Genomic DNA, 21,028 nt, shown 5'->3' on the forward strand with positions numbered 1-21,028 from the left:
TTCTTTTTCTCAAAGACCGTTCATGCTTGGCTTTTCAAAGTCTCATCCCTTATTCGTCGTACACGCCATTACATATCAGCAAGCGTATTATTTCACGTTGAGCGAGGTTAATCGATTTAAATTTAGGATTTGTTTGTCGTAACACGAATTGCCATAATTCTACATCCACTCGCGATTGCACAGTATGCATAGCTACCATGCGAGTCTGTCAAAAACCCAATGATTGCGAGTTATCGATAACCCTCGAACGACCGCGAAGATCGCGACAAAGAGCGGTTTTCCGTAAGCAAAATCGAAGCCGATCGAACGTTTAATTGCCCGTCGATTGCATACAGCGTAACATATTTAACGTTAAGTTGCACGCAAAACGTAACTGATCGTTATCCACGTTATTAACGCCTTGCAAGCAGCAGCAAAGTGCGTAACGAAGGCTCGATTCGTGTCGGCGCATACACGAATGTAAAAAAATCGAGCGAGAGACGCGCTCTCCTTGGAGATACCTCGAATTACGGCGAAACCGGCGACGGCCTTCTCCCGCGTATTCAGGCAAACGTGTACTTATGAATTTTAAAAACGTGCCAAATCCTATCATTCGGCTTAACAACGTCGTGCGATTCGCGTAGCCGTGACATTCGCGTAAATATTAATTTTTGCGCCTACTCTGTTATTCATACGACTAGTATAGCAGCACGGTGCGCCACGCATTTGTATGGAACGATGCAACGCGAACTGTCCTTTTTTTTTTCTCGTGCACGTTCAACAGCCGTAGTTTAAAAATGTCAAATATTTTAGTTACTTCGAGTACGACTAGCATATCGAATATACGTAGAATGTTGGATTCGATATTCGTGGTGGAAATCGCTCGACGCGGTGCATTTTAAACGATGGCTTAATTTTTAATTTGCGACATTCTTTTGGACTCTGACCGTTGAGATATTGAACGGCAAAGTTAAAGCTTGATTAATTCTCGCATAGCCGTTACGGGGATCGGTGCAATTAACGGTTGCAGTTAGAATTTACATTAGATTACAATTGAATTCGATTTTGTTCGCGTTAAATAACCACAGGCATTGCGCGAGGTAGTTGGATTACACGATTTAACCGAAACACGTATATAAATATTCGTGCGGAGATAACGGCTGAAAAGTGCCGTTCAACGACAACTTCGATTTTACGCGATAATAAAGGAGATTATGGAAATGCCGGGCATAATAGTCAAATTTATCGGACCTCAAAACGTGGTAATTCGCCTGTACAAACGTTCTACAAATCCCGATTAACTTAATTACCGGTCATGAATTATCGGCTGTAACGTTTAATAGCAATTGGAATTTCATACTTCTCGAAAAAAATATCGTAAATAATCCTATCGTTCGCGATAATGGCGAGATCGAGAGGACGAATAAATCGCTGGAGAAAGGATAAACCTTGTTCAAGGATTTGATCGCGATCTCATCCATAGTTTCCTTCTTTACAACCAGGTAGGGATGGCCGTATTATTTCGGATCAACATCTAGGGTAATTAATTGCTAATAATTGCCATCCGGCTTCACGAAGAAGTAGGTTATACCTAATAACTTATCGTAATGGCGTCATTTATAAATCTTGGCGAACCAAGTGGTAAGGTTATACGTATAAACGAATAATTCCTAGTTGCTCGAGGAAATACGGAGATAAAAATCCGAAAGACACAGCTACCTCTACGTATCTATCCTTACAGAAGTACCTTACAGAAGTAACTGTCAGGCTCGAAACACAAATCAGAAAACGTTTGCCTACCGATTCGGTGACAATATTTGTAATTCATCGAAGATTCAGTTTAAACTATGGACTAGGTAATCGAGCGAATCGAGTGCAGGTTAGTCGTGCGGTTAATTATTCGAATTGCCTAAATACCTGGATGTATTTCACAGAAACGTAGTACCGGTCGAGGTCAGACCGGCTGCAGGAGCGTACTGTTTCACCGGAGATAATTAATGGAGACTTCAGACTAATAGCAGGTTAACACGACCGCATGACGGGGTTACAATGTAAATGGCCATTACTGGCTTTCAACTAAGAAATTAGAGTGACTAGAGTCGCGAACATTCGCGCTTAAAGACACTTTAATTCTCGTCAAAAACTTTCAAGACGTTCGGTCGAAAATGCTAGGTTCAGCATCCTGATATCCTGTCATCCTGATAAAATCACGCGGAAGCGCACGAGCAAAGGAAACGCAATTAGTTTTAACGTTCAAACCGCAATCGCACGTGTTTGGTACTTGTACTTTTATTAAATTGCTCGTTCGCGTCTTACGTTCTAGCCCTAACGAGTTCTTCTACGATTTAGAAGAGTAAGAGAACGTCGACTTGGGTCGACGACGTTAACTGGCGCGGCTTGTAAAAGAGCCAGGGTCGACGACCAACGTTTCGAGTAAGAATCACGAAAGGTGAGCGCGCTTGTGCAGGTGCGTGTACCAGGATTTCGGTCAGGTGGACCAATTAAGGACAATCTGCCTCATCGTCGACCATTGTTAGGAACAATGAACGAACGTTAACGAAAAAGAAGCAAAAGAGGAACGAATCGAAGGAACGGATTCGCGTCGGTCAAAAATTTTTGGCTTTTCGCGTGCTGCATTCTCGCGTTCCATACACGTTGAATCGAATTTTAATTTACCGACTCACGGAACGTTCTCGTCGCCATTTCTATAACGAGACGAGTCGTCGCGATACAGCGACCATAATACGGATACTGTCGCGACAAAGTTAGAAAACGGATACCGTGATACCATTTTATATGTTAAGCACGCAGGGTGACGCCTACCCCGAAATTGGTGCATCTACCGGATAAGCTTCTTTCCTTGTAACTCAGGAACATAACCCGGAGGACATCGCCGCTTGAAACGTCCCAGAAATCCTTCGATGCTCTTGCGTCGCAGCTTTTCTCTCGCAAGGCTTTCTAAAACGACAACGTTTCTGGAAATACCCGATTTTGAAGCGTCTGTCGTAAAATCTCGGTCGTTTAGTGCGAGCGAGCGGAGCACGGTTTGGAAACATTGATTAACCGTCCTATCTAGAGAAGCGATTTAAAAATAAAACTAGGTGTATCGCTGAACGGTGCAACCTTTCGGCAAGCGCCAGCGAACGTTCGTTCGATCATACGCCAAGAGGAAAATAAAAAAGAGAAGGAGCAGGAAGTCTGCCAAGTAGCGAAAGAATCTGTATTATTTGCGAACAAGTTTTTGCCTTGTTAACGGCCACTAAAACCGAAAGTCGTCCGTCATTTATCCATACGCGAGATATAGTAAACTCAAAAAAGTTTATCATCTGTGTACAGTATATTTTGGCGAGCGCGGTGTTGATCGTTTTTCTCAAAGTTACTACGTAGGCGTCGGTTACGACGAAATTCCGAAGAATATTCCCACGAACGTAGAATTATATCGGAAATGATCTCTGAACCGTAAAACCAGATTGGTTATACCAAAATGATTCTTGTTCGCTCATACTTGGAATTATGGATCTCGTCATGTTTCCCTTGGGAAAGCAATTAGACGATGGAAACTGGACCTAGATTCGTTGTGCTTCGACACCGATATCTACCTAACCGTTTGAACGATTTAGACACCCATCGATGAAAATAGGAAACGATACGATTGAAATTTCGTAGAAAATTTGTTGGGTACAGTGCCGTTTGCGTTCGTTGTTTATTGCGACGAACAAGTAAGAAATCCTACGAAATTGCGTTTAGTATTTCTTTGGTGCGATTCAAAATTTAACTACAATTTCGCTAAAATTTCTTCCTCCGCTCTACTGTTCGTTCAAACTTTTGCAACGTACATGGAAAACCTATGTACGAACGCTGCGAGTGAAGATATCTGTGAAATAGAACGCACAGAAGGCGAGTAGCGGGTGTTTTTTTCCGGGCGGTAGCAGAGAATTCGAGATTGCAAAGAATCGTAAGGTTAAAAGTTGAGAGGGTGTATCGTCGTAGTCGATTAAATGATCCGAGTCCTCTTTGGTATCGGAAGCTTCTCCGCCGAAGTTTCCTGGCCGTTCAATTCGGGCCAATCTCGACGGACGGACGGCCATGAGTCTCAAAGGGAAGTTGGACGGATCGAGGTCGAAATTAAGTTTCGACCCGATTGACGTACAGCCACCGGTGTGCTCGACTTTATCGACGAACCAATTATATTCCTCCTTATGCTCATCCTCCTCCTTCTCTCACCTCGTCTAATCCGTTCACTGCCTTTTATCCTCTATATTTTCTTTCCGCTGCTGTTCTTTTCTCGATGGTTGGTTCGAACGATCGCAACGGTCGTAAACGTGGCGGCTCGGCGGAGCAGGGCGGGATAGGGCGGGGCGGGGCGGATTTCGGAAATAATAGCACTCTCGTTTCTCCCCGATTTTCGTGACCGGGTTGTTCGTCGGCATTGATTTTGGATAATGTCCAATCTGTTTGTTATTTATGGGGAACGAGGTAACTCCGCTCTTCCCTTTCGCTCCTGTTCTTTCACCATTTCGCTTCGACGTGCCAGCCGGCAACCGATTTTCCATCTTTTCCTTTCGCTTGTCCTCCCTCTCTGCCTCTCGCCGTCTCTCCGCCATTCTACAAGGAGCGACCACGTACACCACACTGGGAAATCAATTTTCGGGAACAACGAAATGTCCGCCCTTTTCAGTCCTACCGCGTGACGCTGCTGCATCGATGTATCGCTCGAAACGCGGTCGTATCTCGACATTCTACTTTATCACATCGACAAATATCAACTGACCGATCCAATTATCGTTTCGAGAGTCGCCACTGCAACGCGATCCATTAATTACACCTAAAATGTTGTTTCCTATTCTCATCTCCTATTGCTTTCGAAATTTCTCTAACGAACGCGGTATCTTCCATTTATCTCTTAGCTTAGTTTTTCGTTTTACCGAAAAGAAATTCATCGCGTTTCATTTCTTTGTCGTTCTCGTTTCAATACCTTCGATAGAACATTAATAACGTTACGTTAGAATTCTTATCCTGCTCAACGACGCGATCGCGTTCGATTCTTGTATCCAATCGGCTTACGCGGTTGAGCTAAATTTCATTCGCCTCGTCAGTTCCTAGTTCTGTGTTCCTTAATTCCCTGTTCCTGTACATACTCACGCGTTGATACGAGATTCGTGTCGATTTTCGCTCGCCGTGCCGTTAACGTCGAGTTCGCCACCGTCAGGGATTAAATATTCAAGAGTCGTGTACAGAAGGGCCGTCAAAACGTTACATGCAACTCAAACCCCTCAGGAGATATCGAAAGTTTTATTGCATCGACAGATTTCGTGGTGTACCGCCGTGCGGCATTCTCGAGCGAATTCTCGTCTTTTCTCTTTTTACCGGCAGTTCTGCCAACTTTCTTTTTCTTCGAAACACGTCTTCGTTGGAAATTTGCGATATCTTTAACCACTTTTCCGATGTTAATAGTCGATAAAATTCAAACGATTCGATGCTAGAGTATAGCGTGCGTGTAATTATATCGATATATCTTATTGGAAATTTTCTTTTAAAAACTTTAAAAGATTATTCAAAACGATTCAGTTTGCAAAATTGATTCCATCGGAGTCTATGCGACAGAATAATTTTCATGCACTTTTCACAGTACGTTTATTGGTTCGCGGTAACGTTGTTTTTCCATACGAACGTAGTGTTTCAACCAAATTCTACACTTCGCTTCCAGGCATATTTTTTCGTTTTTAGGTTGCATTTAGGTTGTATCGCGAGATTAAAGATACAACGCACCATCCGCGTAAAACGCGCGTTCCATTTTCAACGTTAAATATTAGATGAAATAGCGAACAAGGGATTAATTACTAAAAAAATTTTGCAAATCGACCCCGCATGATTGATCGTGGTATCGCCTGAATTACTATTGCAACTGCTTCCTTGGCGACAAAATTTAAGGATATCACCGAAATTAGAGACAAACGTTATAGGTATTTTGAGAATCTATCTATTTCGCGAGCAGCTAACTATACGTTCAGCGCACACTTTTATAAATCGAAACGCTAATTTTAGCAAAGAACATTTTAAACTTTCGATCGACGTTCGGTTTGAAGATGTAAAGCCAATAATTTCAGTTTCCTGTATAATCCGTAGGTTTGCGTGGAACTTGGCAAATATTTTCGCAAATTTGACACGCGTTTTGTTTGATCTGTCGAGCCTTTCATCGTGCCTCTTACAAACTTACTCCGATTATATGCATATCGTGTATCGTGTTTATTACGAAATATCTTGTAAACTATCGAGCGTTTACGAAAACGACCAAATGTTTGTTCTGTGTCTAATACCCTATGACGTTGGGATACGCTACAAGCATCGTAGTCGACTTTTTGAAGATTATCTCGTGCCTGGTGTTACGTAACAGCAAAGATGAAACTTGTCCGAACCGGAGAAATTTTGAGAGCGTATTCGAGCGTATTTTCGCCGGGAAATGAAAGCTCGTAATCTGGAAAGGAAGTTTCAGACCGCAGAACGTTAAACGAGAAAGGCGCAGCTGTTCGCGTTAGTTCGAGAAGCACTAAAAATGGGCGATGACGTTTCGTTATGAAATTACGGCCAATTAATTAAAGCGGTAACATATTTGCCAAAGTAGAATCGATTTTAGCAGCTATCGAGGGGCCAAACTATCCGTAAATCAGTGACGTACAGCTTCTTCGGCATGATCTTGCACTAATGCAGTGCATCTGCGCTCTCGGCGTCTCGATATCCGTGCCGTGTACGCGTATTAACGCAATAACCGTGGAGATGACGGAGGGGTTAGATCGTAGACGCAAGACAGCGGAGACACGGTACGCGGTGTATTGTCGTAGAAAAGGTTTTCGCGGAGCTACCGTTTAATCGCGTGATCCCGGTTAATGGGTAAGATCCCGCAGCCATGCAACACGACCCGCACGCTACGCTACTTGGAGATACGTCGCGATCGTTAAGATTTTCATTAATATCCTTTGGTTTCGTTCCCATCGGCTCTTGCCTCTGTGTCTCTGGATCGAAATGCTAAAAGTAAAATCGAATGTACGGACGAGATACGCGACTGCAGGTGCGCGGCGGTTGCACGTCGGTGACATACCGCGCTTAATCATTAGCTAATATCCAGCACGGTTGCGCGGCATCCCCGCAATACGAAAGGTGATATAGCTCTTGGCTACTTGCTGCCGCACTCTGCGGTTTCGCTAGCTGGAGTTTGCGATTCAAAACGAGCAAACCTGTACGAGCCGAGGGCGGAAAATCAAGAACGAAAATACACGCGCGCTACTAGTACCTAATTTTCGAGCATGCGGCAAATTGCAAGAATAGAAATGTAACGGTGAAATGAAACGCGAGAATGGGAAGTTACGAAACAAAGAGCGAGCCACTCCGACCATGTTTTCAAGATTTGGATTTCAAAACACGCTATATCGTCTTTTAGCGCTGTGTTGTTTCATTTAAAAGATAAAGCGGAACGAAGGTATGGTATAGTTTTCAAGGGTAAACGATACACGCTAGCAAAGGATGAAACGTGAAAGACGGATCGTTAGAATGTTAATCAGGGCTATAAATTCTACATTGCTGTTATCGTACTTCATATACTTGGCGTGGACGGTTTTTCACGACTGAAAATATCTAAGAAGATAAGACTGGGGACCAAGTTCGGATCGTAAATCAGAAAACAGGGTGGCGGTCAGTCGAGCCGCTGAGCTTCATCTCGTGCACGAACGTGATTTATGCGGTCACCGTGTACGTACAACCGAAACTGCAGCTTCACCAGTCTTCTTAGTCGTCTCGAACATCTACCTTCCTTGCGTTAACTTGACCCAAGTCTCCAGAGATAGGTTATATCGAGTTAAAAACACTCGTAACTCGAATGCATTTAAACGCCACGCTACGATACGATACGATACGATACGATACGACGCGATACGATACGACGCGATACGATGCACGGGCTACCGAGAACAACGGCGTGTATTCACGAGGAATGATTATTATCGCCATTTCAATGGGGTCTCATTTGTATTACCGATTAACAGTTCTGGTATCGTGGCAACCATCGATGTCGACCGAGCAAAGGATTCTGTATTTCTGTATTTCTGTGTTTGCGTCACAAGATCCTTCTTTCGATTGGTAACGCTATAGAATAAATCTGCTTGCAAAGTGGTCAGAAATGCGATCTGTATCTTGTTTCTAGATCGACGCCTCACCGATTCTTTAAATTAATCGTTTTAATGGAATTAGTTTTTCGACGGATATAAATAAAAGCCTTTTATAACAAGCGACAGAAATAAAAAGTTATCGCCGTCGTATTTAAGGGCACTTCAATTATGTAAAGCCCTTCAAGGAACACAGTGGAACGAAATAACGTGGATCGAGCTCCCTTCGTGACACTTGGCGCTAATAGAATTCGTCGGATTATACATTGGCGGGCACTTAAACGTAAGTGCTTAAGTAAATTACTTCGCGAGAGCATCAACCCTCGTCGTCTTAGATATCGTTCGAATTATATTAATTCGTAACGTTGACATTTAAAATTTTGCCACGCTCTCGATATTGCAAAATTACTCGACTCTTGAATTTTAACGAAATTTACTCGAAAAGCAATTGTAATATTCGATGTTTCTACTACTCGTAGGCAAACCTTACTATACCTATATGCAATATGCGTGTAATTGAAAATAATTTGTAATAACAATATTCACAGTTATGCAAATCGAATTACGCACGATGTTCCGAGTTAATTAAACGTAATTTTAATTCGTACTAAATTCGAATAATAAGGTAGTTTACTTTTAGTACCCTAGAAACGGAGGACGACGCTTTACTTCATCTTTAAACTGTAAACGTAGGTTAGCGATTTTCGTGCTCCGTCGTCGTTAACTCGTAGAGGAGATTTCAAATCCAACGTCGTTCATTGTGTCAAAGTTACAAATGCTGTAATAGAATTTCATTGCTTCCGGCAAGTATCGCAGAATAGCTGGACATACATATGTACATAGTTAGCCGTTCGATATAGTTGAGTATGCGTAATGTTTCCTAAGCGGATAACCACGAATCATCCGCTATGAATAACATCATCCTGATTAATTCTCTCGCGCTCCTTTTACAATAACGATAATTTTTCGCATAAAATTCACGAAGTACAGCAGGAGCATTATAAATTTTACGACACTTTGTATACCGTACGAAGTGTACGTATGTATATCAAGTCAAAAAGCAACCAGCGGCGTCACGTGGCGCGATTTGTCGCGTCTACTGTCTGTGGCAAATGCGCTCGTGCTCGCAATGATATCTTCGTTGGACAAAAGATTGTTAGGACAAAAGACCAACAGCTAGGAAGCCATGGAGATTGCGCGACGTCAGTGGACACGGCACGGCGAGTGGAAATTTGGAGAAGCAAGGCGAGAAAGACAGCAACGGCGGCGTTTCCCGCGAGCAACCGTATCGCTCGATTAACCTGTACGCGCGTACCGCTCAATTTATTGGACGCGAGACAAACTTCGCTCGCTGAGAGGAACGAACGCGCTACAAAGAGAGAGAAAGCTCGCGCCGACGGAATCAACGGCGCAAAGGAAACAAGAAGCAACGAAGAACTGAGAAACGGAGAAGGAGATGTTGAATTAAATACGTAAAATAAAAAATAGGACGAACGCTAAGGAGCGACTTGGAACGTACAGAATCGGAGAAACAAGGCGACCAAGGCGGCGAAACGTGCGTAATTAGTTTAGTGGAAAGAGCAACGGCGAAGATAAACGCGCGTAGATTCGTAAAAAGAGAACGAGGCGGAAGGAAAATCGAGAGAATAAAAAAGCTCGCGAATGAGGGTGACGAAGTCTGTCGCAATATCCTGCAACAAAAGCCAATAAATAAGGGACGGCTTTACCGCGGAATTAAAACACATACATCACGACGTTGGCTGGTAGGCGTCTCCTTGTTTCCGGTTCTCGTCAGCTCTCGCTCCGACCGCTTTGTTCGATCGCTGTTTCTCTGTTTCTGCGCGGTGCAGTTCGGAACTGCGGCCGAATCGAACCTCGAATTAATCTTGGTCTGGCACTGATTGCGAAATAATTTCGCGATTGAACCGTCCGCCTCGACAGCTTCCGATCGTTACCAATGACGCAAGACGCGAACGCTCGCGAACATCGCGCGAATATATATGTCTTTGAACGACCGATACTTCCTCGTGGAATCTTCCTACAGGTAAATCTCTTGATTTACGAAGGTAATTCGTTTCATGGCCACCGATGGTTTTCGCGCGTTTCACGCTATATCCTGCTCCTCTAGTTATCATCCTACCGGCGGATACTGTGTTTTGATAATGAATTCCCGTCGACGTGGTTAGCTACTTCATCTTACGGTTTTGTATATGTATAAGAGAAGAATTTTACTTCTCAATTTCGAAGTTCCCAGAGAAGTACCCAGAGAAATAAGGTATCTCGTTCCACGAAGCTCTGCCATGCCAACAGCACTATCGATAGCAGTAGTAATTTACGCAAACTGTTTATTTATATAGAAAAAGGTACGAACGGCTTTACAGGGTTTACCGTAACGTGGAAAATTTATTCGTGTAATGCAGGACACGCTATCGAATACTTGGTTATTTCGCGTTCCAATTGGATACTTATTCGATAGTTTAGTAGGCCGCATACTGTTTCGCAAGTTTGCAGGGAAAATTTATTCGCGATACATCGATAATTTGCATATATTCACGCTTCGGATAAAAGTTTCGAAGTACGTATATTTTTTTAATCGATGTACGAAGCGTTGCTGGAAATGTTAAAGAAGCAAAGTAGACACGATCCCTGTGTCTATCATAAATATTTCGTATTCACGGATACCATTGTTTTCAATCCCGTTGCAGTCGATGTTGCACGAATCCAAAGTTCGGATCGACCTCCGGCTAGATACGAATTCGTTTTAAATTAAAGCAACTTGATCGCGCGTATTTGTAAACGCTACTTGTATCTAGATCAGATATGAGTTAGGTTTACCTAGATCCACACAAGCATCCTATGTATTACCTAGCTAGGTTTAGGTGACATATGGGTTAGGTCTATCTAGGTTTACCCACACATTCTCTATATTCTGGATGCTCTGTGTGTTTCCATGATCCGAGTTACGGATGGCTCGAATACTGCCGGGCTGTGGGGTTAACCCAACCTTACATTTACAATTTCTTTTCTTCCACTTAGCGGTCGATAACGCGCGGCTTACCCTAAGAGACGTATCAAAGCAGATCGTTTTGTTCTCCAGCGATTACGAGTCTCTTTAAAATTTTTAATCGTCGCTTCTCTGTTTTATCTTTTAGGCTGATAGATGCCAATCTTTTTGTCCGCTATTTCGCTAAACTTCTATCTCGGTAAATTTATGTCGGTAATCCGTACCGTCGCGTTTCTCTACGATGTTGTTAAAACGAAATTGTCGAGGATCAAAAAGTAATTGATATGGAAACGCTGTCTCGATTCTCGTAACGGAAAATAGCTATTCGACGAAGCGATTGAGAAATTCGTTCGGAACTTCGTGTATCGTGCAAGATAGATAAATAATACGTAGTTGGAAACCTTTAAATGATCCTATACACTGTGATAACATTTATCGTTCTTACAGTGATAATTTACACGTAATCGAAATAGCTCACTGTCTCTGGAAAACCTCGTACCCATTATCAAAGCGTATCACGAAACTTTTCCTTTGAAGAAAGTTTGCGACCGGTGTCGAACTTTGATCTGGATCGTGCATCGATTCCAGGGTCACCGATATAAAACGTGGGACCTCGTGGTCGATCGACGAATACAGGAGTTCTTGCTAAGGAGGATCGTGAAGGAAACGAGCCAAGTTGCCAATTACGTTCGCTGTTCATTGGTGGGAGTTAGGCCGGCAGCGAATGAGACGCAGGGGCCGTGGGTAGACATTTCCGTAGCTATCAAAGGCGCGATGGGGAAGAGGGTATGCAGCGGGTAGAACAGGAAGGTGGAGGAGATGTAAATGGTGCGCTTCATTAACGTGAGTTACCGTCACATCCATTATTCGCGGTAACCGAGCTGACAAGCGCGATTCCAGCTTGTCCAGGGCATTACTGTGCCGCGTTCCTTCCTGGACAGCCAAATTGGAGCGAGCTGATGCCGTCGTCCTAGAAAACGTTCTCCGCGACAGCACCGCGTAATCGCTCGAGCCTGCTTTTAATAAGAGGAGCGATCGTTCCTTTTCCGTCGGGAACGATCGCTAGTCGGCCGAGCTGTTCGCGATTAACGTACTTTCGTTAATTTCGCGTTCAGCGCGTGCTCGTTCGCCCGAAAGGACGAGCTTATCGTGCTTTCCGAAGCAACGCGTCGCGTCCGCGCTGTCTCAACGCGATACTCGTCTTCCAGGAACATCACGTCCCTAAGGAAGTCACGAATTTGTGCACCTTTCGCAAAAGTAACGCCGACACCGACATTCGCGCAGTCTAAAAATGACATTTTTTTCAGAACGCGGGACAGGACACGCGTATTTGGAGAAGTTCCTTCGCGATTCGTCTCAGGTTTGCCATCTTTGAAGCGTTGCCACGTCCGAAACGCTACGATACTTGCCACATCGATAAGCTACTAAAATCACTACGAACTTTTCATCTTGTCAAACGAAATATAAATGTAGCTGCGACATCTACACCCGCAGCAGAATCTACCTCGACCTTTACACCGGCAGTAGCACTATCACCGCAACCGCTACACTACTACACCTCAAATTGGTCACCCCAACGAAAAGAGGTGTGACCGTGATAACGCCACCGAGACTTTCATCATCGCGAACCCAAGACTGTGGCAATCTGGACCTACCGCTACGACGAACACGGAACGGCCCTTTCACCTTCAGTAAAATCTCGACGCCTCACCGCCGACCCACGCAAGCAGGTGACAGGATACGAGACGATGACCAAGCCAGGAGAGATGTGGCCAGTGCAAAGTCCATGGGTATCGTCACCAGCACGTCACACCTAAGAGGAAGAGAGGCCTACGACCGTACGCAGAACACTCCGCACCGTACCGACAGGTATCCACCGCCACATCGAAGACTTAGCGCAACATCTGCACGGGTTTGACAACATACGACTGACGCTTTACCACACGTAAAAAGAAACGTTATCACTGGTAAGGGGATACTGTAGCAGCGACATCAACATCCGCAGCAGAACCTGTCTCGGCCTTTGCACCAGCAGTAGCACTATCGTCACAAGCGCTACACTACTATACCTCATAAATTTAGGGAAATATCGAATCTTGCGTCGATCGATTTATACGATACATGAGCCACAGCTGGAAAAGATCAACAAAGTTTATTACGTCGGCCGACTCTCTGTCTGAACCGGGCCACGCGTCGCGGACAGGATGGCAACCAGATGTCTTCACATCCTTACCGCGTACTCTCAATAGTCTCAAGTACCCTCCATAAATCCCAGGCATTTTCTATTTAAGGTCCTTCAGACAGACCAAATATTCTTTCACCGAATAGTTTGTCTACTACGGGAAGATACGGGAAATTTGGTTTCTCTCACGTTCAGTATCTTCCGTTAGCGACTTTCTCTCGAGAGCGACTAAGACCCTTCCTAGTCCACCAGCAGTCTATTATCCAATCAGAAGCAACGTCTATTGCCCTCACTGTCCTAGCCAAAATTGTCATCAACAAATCCGATGGTTCCGTGCGCTAGACACACCCATCCTTAGCTTTCCTTCGCCACACCATCGTCACCGAATGGCACTGATTTTCCATCTTTCGAAGGGTCAATACCTTTGACCGGGTTTTCCACCTTTAGATCGGTCACCTACTTAACTTGCACATACGCACCAGTGTAACTATATTCGTTACAAAGTTGTTGGAATAAACTGTAACTTATAATTTGTCATATCAGTGTCGTATTCAATTTGACTACCTCTATTATCCTAAGCGAAATAGAGGATCGAACATTTCGCGGCGTCGATTATCTAATCGTAACGGGAATTTACGACTCCCGTTGACGTGCTTTCTCGCGAACGCGTCTCTCCGCGAGTGAACAAAACAAAGTTGTAACGAAGAAATAACAAACGATACGATTACGGACAAAGGAGACGTCCGTCGCGTTGAAATCTGGAAATTCTAAAGTGCGGTATTCCGTTGATATTAATTGGAGTTGGAATTAATTCTCCGCCCTCTCCTCATACTATATTACGAGCCACCTGAAAACTTGATTAGTATTCCCCAGAGCTGCGCCAACACGCTGACAGTGGATTTCTGCGAATAGTTGGAAATCGAAATAGATATAGCGAACTCGATCGCCGTCTACGAGCCAAACTATGCCATGCAGGAGATTCTGCTCTTCAACTTTCATTTGTTACGCATCTAGTAAATGCAACGAGAGGAATGAATGTTCCGTCGAAGCTTATCCTACGCTCGGTTGACTTTAATCGTCGATCGCGATGCGTCTCCTCCAAGCTAAACGCTATTCGCCCGCGTTACATACTCTCGTCGCGTCGACGAGGAAAAGCTAATGAATGCCGTTGCAACGTTACCACGCTGTTCTCTGGATCCTCGATCATTAAAGTCATTTCTTGTTAATTCTCATGAAACTCGCAACGCAACTAAACAGAAACGAGCCTTGTTGTTTCTGTGTTAGCTTTATACGATCGTATCGATAAATTACACCGGTCGTGCAAATTTGCCTTTCGTTTATCCACCTTTGCCATTCGATCGCTATCGTTTCAACGAAAACGACATTGTCAATACCATAGTATCGTATCAAATTCGAAGACGCGAAAACCGAGTTACGTGAAACTTGCTTTCTGTCGTCGCTTTTCGATCGGAAGAACGATAAATTAAGCTCGAATTCGAGCGACATCTCGTATTTTCCGGTTATTAGAAAATTCGTGAACGTTTCGAGTTTTTGGAGCGTTCACGTTAGGATAGATAGGATAGAACCGGGATCGTTACGCGATCGTCGATTCACATAGGTAGTACGTTGCAAAAGCATTTCGCTAGCACCACCTATTTAACACGCATGCGAAAAGAAACATGATCGAAGCGATGATTTTCACTCGGTACTGCAACAAAGAGACTGATTTATCATTCGGATATCGATCAGAAACTGCGATGCAATTTCGACCACTTGAAAATTAATACTTTGCGATATGACAGGTGTGTGTGTGTGTGTGTGTGTGTGTATGTGTGATACGCGACGCGGAAAAGTGATTATATCGTTAATCATCCCCGCGATCGGTGTAGCTAGCGGATCCGTCTCTTTGTTTTTATTCCAACCGAACGGCTGGTTGATTGGGCCAATGGAAAAATCGTCGAAAATGGTTCGTTAATTATCGGTATTTCGTATCGATGGGCCGACGTCGATGGGACGCTGCGATTAACATGCAAATCTACTCTCTTCCGATGTAGATTATTTCAAGAATCACCGATTCATAATTAACGTTGGAAATCCATCAGCCGACGACGCGGTAGGCTCGTCCGGATTGCTTCGTTTTAAAATATGCCGCACTGATTGTCGTCGCCGCGTTAATTAATGCGCTCGTACGAAGAATCGTACGAAATACTTCCGTCTATCCCTCTTTCTCTTCGTCGGTTCCCTTTAAAAGAGCCACGTTGTATCACGATGTTCCTTTTCCGATCGGACAGCTACAAAGAAAATCCAGACGCGGATCTTTATTTCGAACAACTCTGTAATCCGAACTGATATACGAGTTCATCTCATTACTGGATATACGCGTAATTAGTTCGGTTGCATCATGCTGGTACGCGTTCTGCCGCACATGCGACGTAGATCTACAAACTACGTCAATTTCTATTACACTGGCGCTACGTGCCACGGGTTTTCGATAGAATCAACCAGAATAAAGTTGTTCGTTGCAAACTAATCGCATACCATAGTAACGATCGACCGCTTTATATTTTATACGCATTTCATTTTCCGATTATCCATGACAATCAAATTTCATTTTCACCGCGTAATACTCGAATAAAAGATTTAAACGGTTGCGTACACAGCATGATAGCATGCAGCGCAATATATTTTCCATAAACGTGAAATTCATACGCCTGTGTTTATGAACAAACACGCCAAGTAAATTCTGTCGTTTCTGTCATAGAAACTCGACCAAAAAGGATGAAAATATTCGCGTTGTTTGAAATATCTCCGCTTCAATTTTTTAAACGCGCAACTCCGACATTCGGAGAATCTCGCTACGCGTGAAACGTCCGGGCTACGGTTTGCCCAGATTTCGCGCGTCTCTTGCGCTTTTTTATTTGTATTAAGACATCGTGATCCTGTTTCGTGGCCGTGACGCGGGGTTGTACCAACGCCGTGTAATTATACGCGAACGGATGCAAATCAAAGGCAACGCGAAACTGGTTAAAAACCGACAAACGAGTATTTGTAACGGTCGTAACTGTTATACAGCAATAAACGTATAGAACTTTATACAAATAAAGAGATGGCGACTGAACGACAGAGCTGGCAAGCGGCAAAAGTAGCAAACGAGCCAAAGTTCTAATCGATAGGATTTTTATACGCTTTCGATCAATTTAAAGACGCAAAAGTACCCACAGAATGCACATGATACACAAAGGAATATTCGATGTATCACTCGTTGTAATTCCTAGCAGAAGAAACAAATTGCTATGTAGGTTGCATTTCTTTGATTCTCTTTGTAAATATCGGCCGTCTGGTAACGAGTTTTCTAACGATCGATTCGCTCGATTATTGCCGCGTTTCTATTTTCACGGCTGCCAATTATTTGACGCGTTCCTGGAACGCAGCTCGAAATATTAGTATCGAGGCGCGTTGACACCTCGCAACGCGACACACCGTGTTCCCCTACACGGCGGTAAGATACCAGATCCCATTATCCTCGACTCGATGGATCTTCCACAATGGCTTTCCTGCAAAATTTAATAAATGCGCTTTCGCTTGAACATCGGTAACTTGTCGGAATAGACGGGGTTTATTCTTAAAAATGATCGTATTTCCGAATCAATGATTTCCGTGCGCGTACCGAAACGTGCTCCAACGGTAGCAACGGCAGCAAAGGCAGCAATGGTAGTAACAGCAACAGCAGCAGCAGCAGCAGCAGCAGCAGCAAACTGACTTTTCTCTTTAAAACCCAGAGGGGATAGTCGTGGAACGAAGAGAATCCAGAGAAAGGAGAGAGAGGGATTCTCCCCTATCTTTTCGCGTGCTTTCCACGACCAGCTCATTTATCAAGCTGGCTTCCATTAATATCCGACAAAATAGTACAGGGACGCGTGACATCCCATAGAAGTCATGGCTGTCCGGCAAGCGGTACCGGGTTCTGCATCTCACGGTACCTATATCTGCCAGAGTTTCGCACGCGTCTCTAAGGCCACGTTTTCGGATAGCATGGCTGACCGACTCGGCTCCCTCGAGCGTATGCCGCGTGACGCGATTAGTAATGTTCATCCGATGCTCTCTCGTGCGAGTTTGCAAGCAATATCATACTACCAAGTACGAAGCGGCTGTCGACTCCGAACCTTGTTTGCTCCCCAACTACGTTTCCACACTTTCCGCTACTTAATTGCTAATCTTTCTAAATTACAATATCCTTCTTCTTACAACCTGTTGTGAGAATTATCTCAACATCTTCGACACGTCGATACGTTTCCTCTGTTATTTAACGGTCCGAGTTACAAATATTAAATTCTTTCAGGCCCAACAATACTTCAATGCGATTACGTACGACAAATTGATAGATACAGATACAGACTTAAAAAAAAAAAAAAAAAAAAAAAAAACGGAACTGGACAAAACCGTTTGTATCCCCCGCTGAAGCATTGAAAAGAACAGATAAGCAACGGTATTGCGCACGTTGCATTATATAATGTAACGATATAAAAGAATCGTACTTCGAAATTCCCATTACTCGAAGTCCGTTGGTTACGTTACGAAAAGCGGAAACGAAGAAAATAAGTCGGTACAATAAAGCATAATGTTTTCAATTTTCCAACGTTTATATACAGACTCGGGAAAATAAGGGGCATGTCGATCGCATTACTAGGTAAAATTTCATCGTTGCTTTTTGTCAAGAATTAGATGTAAATTGTTTAAAATTGTTTTAAACCGAAGAACGAGACGTATATGTTTGGAAAAAAGTCACGTAATCCACGGAAATATAGGGAATTACGTTTGATTCCACGCAAACACGGACGACTGCACGCATCCGCTTTCCCATCTTATCCTCGGATTTCCAGTGATTTAGACCAAGTCATAGGGATTTGTTTGCGCGAAAGCTTTGCAACGTGTTTTCTATTAGAAAGCTTAGGTGCGCTCCTACGAACCGGTCTGTATCGCGTTCTCCTATCGTTAATCGAAGATCGGGAAGCTTTCGGAAGCGATTCAACAGGGAGATTTATTACGAAAGTTAATCGAATGGCGGCTTTGGAGAAACGAGAAACTTGTACTTATTGTTAGTTAGTATACCTTACCGAGAAGGATTACGTTGCGTTCACTTTCTATTCCTACTTTCTATTTTCACGCTGTTAATCGGCAGAACTACGATAGGAACAATAGAAACGGTGCTTATCAACAGCTTAGTAATCGAAAATAAAAGCAGCGTTCCTTTCAACGCTACGGTACCGTAGAGGCTTTGGGTGCGTTCTTCGTTTCGGTACATTAAGATCGTTAAAGTGTGTATTTCAAAATGCAAATAAAGAGGCAGCGGAGGCGGTAACGCGGACGCTTTGAAAAACTTTGAAAAACGACAAAGACCTACGGGTATAGGATTGTTCGACGAGTGGTAAGTTTTGCCGATAATGGGGCTATCGACGTTCCTTGTTTTTCTTCGACTACTACCGCCGGCAGCTTTGTCGATAGCGCTACCGACAACGTCCGGTTCCCCGCGCCATCCGCTCCGTTCATGCGAAATGGAAAAAACGATTATAGACGAGACGCGACCAATCTCACCTAAATGTTAATCGTAATTAAATTGCGTCTCGATTATTCGTTTCACTGCAGACATCTAGATCTTTCCAGGGTAACCAGGAAATTTACAACGTTCAAAACGTCCAATGGACGATCGAGTTTGACCAATTAGTCTCTTAGAATAGAATTAAAATGACGCAACGGATGATTACAGATCGAGGCTGAAGCTTTTAAACAGACGTCGTCTGAAGATAACAAGAATTCGTCCTGGAGCGATCGTGATTGTTGAGCTGTACAAAAGTTCATTGTACTTGTATATAGAAGAGTCATAATCCGACGCCCAAACCCTGCCACAACCAACTTCAACCTGAGTAATATTAATTTTCAACTTTATCTCGTTAGCTTTGAAACGTGGGTAAAATGCGAGATGGAAGGCGCGAACCTCGAGATGCTTTTATTCCTTCGAGTGCTTTGTCAAATCGAAAAGGGTAGAAGATCCAACGTTCGAGTCCAACGCATCCTCTCTGCCGGTCGAGAAAGACGTGGAAAATAACGTCGGGTCGTCCAACGTTGATCGATGTTTTCCAATAATTCTTATCGCTGATCAGAGTTCTGGAGGACGCGAATATTTTTCCCATTTGCAATTTCGCTCGATCGAGCTTCGAATAAATAATATCGAGCTTGCGCCTTTCACGTTTCCCGATTGACTCTCAAATTACAGAATGTCTCGCGACACTCGTCGATATTCGAAAGCAATTAAACTTCTCTTCCCCTCGAGCTTTTTGTCCAGCCGGTTTTTGCGTCTGGCTTTTTTCTTCGCGGCTTTCTCCATTACTTATCGGCAGCCTTTGTGCAGAGTTCGCATTAAAGCGACCTTTATCCGCTTCTTCTCCTTCTCTTCGACTAATTCGGTCTATTGTGACAAGCCACGCTCCAAGGACCTGTTCGTTTAGGTTCGCGAGCGAACTAATACGCACATGGCTTCTCCTCGCATCTGCTTATCTTCGGTTGTAATCTTCATTTGCGATATTTATCGGAAAAATTCTCTACGCTATTCGCAGTTTTACGATTTCCCTGCAAGTTACGTCTTTCAATTTTTAAATACCAAGATTTAAAAAAAAATTGCTTTATATTATTAGACGGTGCATCTATCTTAAACTATATCGACCAACGATTAAATAACTCTTCCATCCATTCCATGCGTTTGCCTTTAAATATCGGATACATTTTTACACGCGCATTTTTATTATCAACATTGTCGACGTATCTCTACTCGTAACCTTTTGGCGCTACTTTCTTTCGTACTCTCCATTTTCATGTACTCTGACGATGATCCTACGTTGCGCGTTCGGATATTTAAAAAGTTTTGAAATATCAGCAGAGAAGCTAAACTCGTGCTTACCATAGTAACTCCCCGAATTTTGATCGACCGATTTGAAAGTCAATACACCGTCGCATCCCGGAGATCCTTTAAAACGAATTAAAGTTGCAACGCGGTTGAAAATTTCCATTTCGAGTCGTCTCGACGGCGCGCGAATCTGAAGGTCTGGATGGATACCAAGCAACTTGATCTATGTAATTTTCTTTTGCAACGTATTGTAACACGGATCGATAGACCGACTCGGACGGTTCCTTTCAGACTTTATTTTCTGCTCGCCAACTTTTATTTATACGAGGTGTTTTCGACCGTAAAGTCGGTTTATACACGTCAACCCGGTCAAATACGCGTTCACACTCGCATTCGATATCCCTGGCAAAGCGAGTCCTTCGTCTCCGACAAATTCCATCGATCGTCATTGTTATTAATTCTCGTTGATAAAATTCTCTGATAAATATTTGTATTAATTTCAAAACTCGATCGAACGAAAGGCGTATATGACGCCTGTAACTTTGTGTATGTATCTTCTCCTCTCGATATCGATGGACAAACAGCCCATTGCTGCGGAAAATGAGCTTTTCTTCCGTGATAGTTTATTGCACCGTGACTCGAAGGGAATCAAAGATACAAAAGGTTTCGATAACCGGAGGCTTTTCTGGCAGGTATACTTGCGCGTCGTCTCCCAAATGGATTTCGCATTGTCGTGCCGGAAGCTGCATGGCACGCTTTATTTCCTCTTTTCCCTCGGCGACGCGTCGTGACGTATCAGTCGAACCCTG

The sequence above is a fragment of the Bombus pascuorum genome, chromosome 1 (genome assembly GCF_905332965.1).
Source record: "Bombus pascuorum chromosome 1, iyBomPasc1.1, whole genome shotgun sequence".
NCBI lineage: Eukaryota > Metazoa > Arthropoda > Insecta > Hymenoptera > Apidae > Bombus > Bombus pascuorum.